Source organism: Podarcis cretensis, assembly GCF_951804945.1.
Source record: "Podarcis cretensis genome assembly, chromosome: 16".
NCBI lineage: Eukaryota > Metazoa > Chordata > Lepidosauria > Squamata > Lacertidae > Podarcis > Podarcis cretensis.
The window spans coordinates 30,546,439-30,554,903 of NC_137186.1; positions in this window are offsets into that span (position 1 = coordinate 30,546,439).

The following is an 8,465-nucleotide window of genomic DNA, read 5'->3' on the forward strand; positions in this document are numbered from 1 at the left end:
AATCGGCAAAATGTCAGGGGAAATCCAGATTTATGGCCACCCATGTTGTTGATTATTTTTTTAAAATAGCTCAAAAACGTAATGGGGGGGCCATTTTGGGCAAAACTAAAAAAAGCTCAACTTTGGCCAAAAAAAGAAAGCAAGCTCAACTTTTGTGTCCGAATTTTCACTTTTTGAAATATGCCGACCCTAAATTAGGTAAAGGTAAAGGGACCCCTGAACATTAGGTCCAGTCGTGACCCACTCTGGGGTTGCGGCACTCATCTTGCTTTATTGGCTGAGGGAGCCGGCGTACAGCTTCCGGGTCATGTGACCAGCGAACCAGAGCAGCGCATGGAAATGCCGTTTACCTTCCCGCCAGAGCAGTACCTATTTATCTACTTGCACTGGTATGCTTTCAAACTACTAGGTTGGCAGGAGCAGGGACCGAGCAGCGGGAGCTCACCCCGTCGCGGGGATTCGAACCGCCGACCTTCTGAGGCAAGTCCTAGGCTCTGTGGTTTAACCCACAGCACCACCCGCGTTCGAAAGCTCGTCAAAGTGCAAGTAGATAAATAGGTACCGCTCTGGTGGGAAGATAAAGGACGTTTCAGTACGCTGCTCTGGTTCGCCAGAAGCAGCTTCATCATGCTGGCCACATGAGCCGGAAGCTGTACGCCAGCTCCCTCGGCCAATAAAGCGAGATGAGCGCCACAACCCCAGGGTCAGCCACAACTGAACCTAATGGTCAGGGGTCCCTTTACCTTTAAGGTACAATGGTACCTCGGGTTACATATGCTTCAGGTTACATACACTTCAGGTTACAGACTCCGCTAACCCAGAAATAGTATACCTCAGGTTAAGAACTTTGCTTCAGGATGAGAACAGAAATTGTGCTCCGGCGGCGCGACAGCAGGAGGAGGCCCCATTAGCTAAAGTGGTGATTCAGGTTAAGAACAGTTTCAGGTTAAGAACGGACCTCCGGAACGAATTAAGTACTTAACCCGAGGTACCACTGTATTGTGAAGCATATATGTGCTGCTGTTGCTGTCAGTGGTGGTTCATGTGGAAGCTCAGACTCGATGACCTTGGTCGTAGACAGAGAGCATTAAAAAAATACAACAAGTGGTCCCTGCAGCATTGCACATTTTGGGTATGTCACGTGAAAGCTCAGATACAATGTGGAACTGAACAGTTGGGGAAAGTTGTACAAAAATGGAGTAAACTGCAATATGCATACAGCGTGTCCTTTGGCCACGGCAGCAGAGACCTGGATTTTGGATCTGGTTGGCCACTGTGAGAACAGGATGCTAGTTAAGATGACTTCTGAAAAGAAAATGTTAATGTATAACAAACAGAGGGACGCGGGTGGCGCTGTGGGTTAAACCACAGAGCCTAGGACTTGCCGATCAGAAAGTCGGCGGTTCGAATCCCCGCATTGGGGTGCGCTCCCGTTGCTCGGTCCCTGCTCCTGCCCACCTAGCAGTTCGAAAGCACGTCAAAGTGCAAGTAGATAAATAGGTACTGCTCCGGTGGGAAGGTAAACAGCGTTTCCGTGCGCTGCTCTGGTTAACCAGAAGCAGCTTAGTCATGCTGGCCACATGACCGGAAACTGTACGCCGGCTCCCTCGGCCAATAAAGCGAGATGAGTGCCGCAACCCCAGAGTCGGTCACGACTGGACCTAATGGTCAGGGGTCCCTTTATCTTTACCTTTATAACAAACAGAAACACACCCCTTGACTCTTTTCTACCAGTGGCGTAGCGTGGGGGTGCAGGGGGGGCCGGCCACACCGGGCGCAACATCTGGGGGGGGCGCGCACGCCGCCTCCGGAGTCGCCGAAGAGTCTCGGGCGCAGGCTGTAGCAGAGCCCCATGTCTCGCGGAACCGACGAGCTGTGCACGCGTCCGGGCTGAAGGTGTCCGGCAGGCAGCGGCTCTCAGCGCTCGCCGCGGTCCCCGCGCGTCAGGGCCGCAGAGGGCGCGCCAGGCAGCCCCTCCTCACAGCCCCGCCGCCGCCGCTGCTGCTGCTGCAGCTGCTGGGCCATGTTGCATTTTCCTCGCCTCTCTGCCCTCCTCCTCCTCCGGGCAAGCGGCGTCGTTTGGGCGGCAGCGCTAGCAGCAACTCGCCTCAGATCACCTGACACAGACCTGCCACGGCCGCCGTGGCTACCTTACCGTAAATACCCCAGCCCAGGCAGCAGCAAGAAGAAGCTGGCAGCGGTGGCAGGTTAGGGGTTGGGGCGCAAATTACTTGCCTTGCCCCGGGTGCTGACAACCCACGCTACGCCGCTGTTTTCTACAGATAGCACCCGAGATAAAAAGCAACCAGAATGCTAAAATACACACAAATGTTACTAAAACCGTATAATAATAAGATTTTTTTAAAGTGTACATGAAAAGCAACAGTGATCAAACGCCAAACAGTGGCCTTGCGATCAATGCAAATATAAATTGTGCTTTAAAAAATCAGGGTGAGACTGCACAACGATTCTCTTCACTTTAGCCTTTCATGATTCTCTTCACATCCTGTTCAAAACCTAATTTGAATCCGGTGCCACTCAAACCACTTCCCCTTTCTCTCACTTTCCAGATAAGCTGGCTTTATGAAATGCAGTTATTTTCTGTGTGCATTTAAATCTGCATGAATTAAAGATAACCAGCAGAGGGCACCGCTTCCAGTGGGTGACAAACCAATGCTAATTTTCAGCAATTGATTTTGAAATACTAAACAGCTGAATCAACATTCTCTCAAGTGTGTTGAACACATTTTCTGGTTATCTGAATTAATATTCTTTAGCCCATTCCAACCCCAGGATGCGTCATGTCACAGCGTAAGTTTGAACACCTTGGATTGCCCTCCAACTTAGATAAATAAGAAAAATCCAATTTCAAAGGGGCACTGTTGTCGTCGTATTTGTTATTAATAAAATTGTTGTTGATGATACTAATATCACAAGGATTGAAACACAACCCCTGCCTTCAAGCTTGCAATCAGGCAAAGCACAAAATGCGAGGGGGGGGGGAAATGACTGGTATTGGATGGCGACGTTTTATCTCCATGCTGAATATTTGTGTCCCCAGAGTTACAAAGGATGAAATAACGGTGTCAGACCTGAGTTAAAAAGAAAGTTCCGCATGCAACAGGTTCTTCATCTCTAAATTAAAGCTTACCAGTGAATTTGATGGATAGGTTTTCATTGCAATTCCTAATAAATAAATAATATCCCAACCCATGGTAAAGGTAAAGGTAAAGGGACCCCTGAACGTTAGGTCCAGTTGTGGCCGATTCTGGGGTTGCGGCGCTCATCTCGCTTTATTGGCCGAGGGAGCCGGCGTACAGCTTCCGGGTCATGTGGCCAGCAGGACTAAGCCGCTTCTGGCGAACCAGAGCAGCGCACAGAAACGCCGTTTACCTTCCTGCCGGAGTGGTACCTATTTATCTACTTGCACTTTGATGTGCTTTCAAACTGCTAGGTTGGCAGGAGCAGGGACCGAGCAATGGACCGTTGTGGGGATTCGAACTGCCAACCTTCTGATAGGTAAGTCCTAGTCTCTGTGGTTTAACCCACAGCGCCACCAGCATCCCACGGTACATATGTTCAAAAGAGTGCAACCTCCATTTCTCCTTTTTCATAGAATCATAGAATCATAGAGTTGGAAGAGACCACAAGGGCCATCGAGTCCAACCCCCTGCCAAGCAGGAAACACCATCAGAGCACTCTTGACATATGGTTGTCAAGCCTCTGCTTAAAGACCTCCAAAGAAGGAGACTCCACCACACTCCTTGGCAGCAAATTCCACTGTTGAACAGCTCTTACTGTCAGGAAGTTCTTCCTAATGTTTAGGTGGAATCTTTTTTCTTGTAGTTTGGAACCATTGCTCCGTGTCCGCTTCTCTGGAGCAGCAGAAAACAACCTTTCTCCCTCCTCTATGTGACATCCTTTTATATATTTGAACATGGCTATCATATCACCCCTTAACCTCCTCTTCTCCAGGCTAAACATGCCCAGCTCCCTTAGCTGTTCCTCATAAGGCATCGTTTCCAGGCCTTTGACCATTTTGGTTGCCCTCCTCTGGACACGTTCCAGTTTGTCCGTGTCCTTCTTGAACTGTGGTGCCCAGAACTGGACACAGTACTCCAGGTGAGGTCTGACCAGAGCAGACTACAGTGGCACTATTACTTCCCTTGATCTAGATGCAATACTCCTATTGATGCAGCCCAGAATTGCATTGGCTTTTTTAGCTGCCGCATCACACTGTTGGCTCATGTCAAGTTTGTGGTCAACCAAGACTCCTAGATCCTTTTCACATGTACTGCTCTCAAGCCAGGTGTCACCCATCTTGTATTTGTGCCTCTCATTTTTTTTGCCCAAGTGCAATACTTTACATTTCTCCCTATTAAAATTCATCTTGTTTGTTTTGGCCCAGTTCTCTAATCTGTGAAGGTCGTTTTGAAGTGTGATCCTGTCCTCTGGGGTGTTAGCCACCCCTCCCAGTTTGGTGTCATCTGCAAATTTGATCAGGATGCCCTTGAGTCCATCATCCAAGTCGTTGATAAAGATGTTGAATAAGACCGGGCCCAAGACAGAACCCTGTGGCACCCCACTAGTCACTCTTCTCCAGGATGAAGAGGAACCATTTTTCTCAAAGAAGCTTTGGGTGCCCTGCATTCCTCACTTCAGAAAGTGGTGTGTGCTTTTTATTTAATACTATAAATACTTGCATTTATTTAATACTATTTGCACAAATCTGTAAACTGCTTAACATTAAAATAAATAAATACCCAAAAGGGCAAAGAATATAAAATCATGGAAATGCCACTAAATGCAAAACAACAACATCAGAATAATAAGTTAAAATATCAATGGTACATGTTTGGGTCAGAGTTCAGGTGAAGCCTGTTTAAACACAGAACTTTTTCAGATTTGAAAACTTTTCACTGTTGATTGTAACAAAACTTTTTTTTTGAATGAATGAATCTTTATTTGTGTCAGCCATCGGCCATAGCAATAAAACAACAATACGATATACAAGAATAGAAATTAAAAGTCAATTATATAAAATACATTTTAGGGATTTGAATCAGTAGTCAAATAATGGATCTTATTCTAATTGCCCCAGCTATAAACCTTGCAACCTTTGCTGTCACCTGCTCATCTTGATCTGCCAAGAGAAAGAACACTGTGGCAGTGGCTGGGCGACCCGGAATGGACAATAAAAGAGGGGTGATAACCTCATTCCTCAAATCTTTATAGAGAGTGCAAGCCATTGATTTGGTGCTGCCATCTCCACAGGGACATAAGCGTTTTTTGTGTGGAATCTGTTGGAATCGTCCCTCAAGTACAGCCGAGGGCAATACATTCAATCTTGAGAGAGTAAAAGCGTGTCTATATTTTGGAATTGCTAGATTATGCAGAGAGGGTGCCAGAAAGTCGAAATGGAAAGGTGGAAAATAGTCATACCATGGCCAAAATTTCCTTATTATGGCCAAGTTGTTCAGACGCTTGATATCATTTAGGCGCTGACAAATTAGACTGTTTACTTTACTAAAACCCAAAGTGAGTAGCTGTTGTGGTGATAAACCACAAGAGTGAAATTTTTGATAGACAGTTTTAGTTCAGGCGCTCTTGTGACAATCTTGCAGCACTAGGGATATTAGACCAGGGGGATTGGAGCTTAGGCGAAGCCAATAGTTAAGTGTCCTAAGATAGCCACCATGTGCATTGTGCATCGGATGCTGGACCAGATAGGCCAGTGGTCTGATCCTGCTGGGCTCTTCTTATGTTCTTATGACACCTTCCTAATATTGAAAGGGAGGGAATTCCAGAGGGTATATATCAGTCTGAAGCCAAGAGCATCTTCATCCCCACCCCAATTTCAAGCCCTGCTGCTGCCCCCCTCCTGCCCATGTAGACATGTCCATAACAGCAGTAGAACACATCCTTTTCCCCACAACAGGAGCAACAAGATCTTCTGCTGAACTGTTTGGCCAGGCTGTTAAACTTTCAGGGCAGTTGGAGGATGGTTTTGGCTTGGCACATGATCCATCCCCTTTGTTCACTAGGCTAGGTTTGGTGGCACTGTGGCCTAAACCACCGAGCCTTTGGGCTTGCCGATCAGAAGGTCGGCGGATTGAATCCCCGCGACGGAGTAAGCTCCTGTTGTTCTGTCCCAGCTCCTGCCAACCTAGCAGTTCAAAAGCACACCAGAGCAAATAGATAAATAGGTACCGCTGTGGAGGGAACGTTAACAGTGTTTCTGTGCGCTCTGGTTTCCATCACGGTGTTCCGTTGCAACAGAAGCGGTTTAGTCCTGCTGGCCACATGACCCGGAAAGCTGTCTGTGGACAAACGCCGGCTCCCTCAGCCTGAAAGTGGGATGAGCGCCGCAACCCCATAGTTGCCTTCAACTGGACTTAGCTGTCCAGGGGTCATTTTCTTTCTTTTTTTTAGCAAGTAAAGGTCACCTAGTGAACATCATGGCTGGTCAGGAGTCCAAGCCCAATTTGCCAGCTCCCTATTAGTCAAACCTAATGAAGTGGTTCATTATTAAGCTACATACAGTGGTACCTCGGGTTACAAACGCTTTGGGTTACAAACTCCACTAACCCGGAAGTAGTACCTCGGGTTGAGAACTTTGCCCCAGGATGAGAACAGAAAATGTGGCGGCAGCAGGAGGCCCCATTAGCGAAAGCACACCTCAGGTTAAGAACGGTTTCCGGTTAAGAACAGACCTCTGGAACGAATTAAGTTCGTAACCCGAGGTACTACTGTACTGCTATATCTGAGGTACACCTGTGCTTCTTTCTACTGCCAACAGAGGGAGCCTGTGGCCCTCCAGGTATCCTGGACTATGTTTCCCATCATCCCTCACCACTGGCCATGATGACTGGCCCTAATGGGATCTGAATTCCATCAATACAGTGGTGCCTCGCAAGACAAAAATAATCCGTTCCGCGAGTCCCTTCGTCTAGCGGTTTTTTCGTCTTGCGAAGCAAGCCCATTGACGGCTTAGCGGATTAGCGCTATTAGCGGCTTAGAAAAGGGGGGGAGGGAAAAAACTCGTAAGACTCGCAAGACGTTTTCGTCTTGTGAAGCAAGCCCATAGGGAAATTCGTCTTGCGAAGCGCCTCGAAAAACGGAAAACCCTTTCGTCTAGTGGGTTTTTTGTCTTGCGAGGCATTCGTCTTGCGGGGCACCACTGTATCTGGAAAGCAAAGGGCTCCCCAGCCCTGATTCTATTGAATAATCACAGCTGCCTGCACTTTTGGACTTCCCTTGGTGACATGACTATGGGCGCCGTCACTTAGATATTGATCACTCTACCGTGTCACAAAGGGGTGGGTGGGTGTGATGTTCGTGTGAAGGACCCAGAATCGCTTTCACCAGCTTCCATTCCAAGGGCTGCTGAGAGAGCTAAGGTACACATCATAAGAACATTAGGATGCTGTCCTGTCTTGAGTCAGGCCACTGGTCTGTCTGGTTCAGTATTGTCCACACTGGCTGGCAGCAGCTCTCCAAGGTCTCGGGCAGTTGCCATTTCCCCAACTCTTACCACGTGATGCTAGGGGTCGACTGTTTGCGTGGAAAGTGAATGGTCTGCCACTGAGCTAGGAACCTTCTGAGATTGCAGCCTCAGCTCCCCACTCTTCCTCAGAAGAGCTTTGGGAACCTCAAGAAGTCACAAAGGTTGGTGTTTGCTGGCGTTGTATATTGATGGGGAACCAGAAGCATGTTCCGCAACTTATATGTGTGTGTGTTGGTATGTACCCAGAAGTATATTTGCCACTGTATGGGTATTTGCATATGAAGAGAAGAAGAAGAGTTTCGATTTGATATTCTGCTTTATCAGTAACCTAAGGAGTCTCAAAGTGGCTGGCATTCTCCTTTCCCTTCCTCCCCCACAACAAACACTCTGTTAGGTGAGTGGGGCTCAGAGACTTCAGAGAAGTGTGACTGGCCCAAGGTCACCCAGCAGCTGCATGTGGAGGAGCGGGGACGCAAACCTGGTTCACCAGATTATGAGTCTACAGCTCTTAACCACTACACCACACTGGCTCTCTATATTGGTTGCTAACTTCACCTCTCTCTCTCTGTGTGTGCATATCTTTTATATGTACAATCATTCCTCATGTTACGTCCGCTTCATGTTACGTTCTTTCAGGTTACGTCTCGTGACGACCCGGAAGTACCAGAAAGGGTTACTTCCGGGTTTCGCCACTCGTGCAGGAGCAGGTGGTAGGCATCCAGGAAAAAAAAGACTTTAACACTTGCCATCGGCTCCACTATGTTTTGACTGTACATGATTTTGGCTTTAGGTGCGATCCCAGAATGTAACTCCCACATAAGTTGTGGGCTTACTGTATTTTTGTGTGTGTACCCAGATGTATCTTCACAACTGTAGATGTGTCTGTATATAAATATGTGCATAATACGTTGTACCCAGACACATCTTCACCACTTCAGATGTGTGTACATATGCGCTC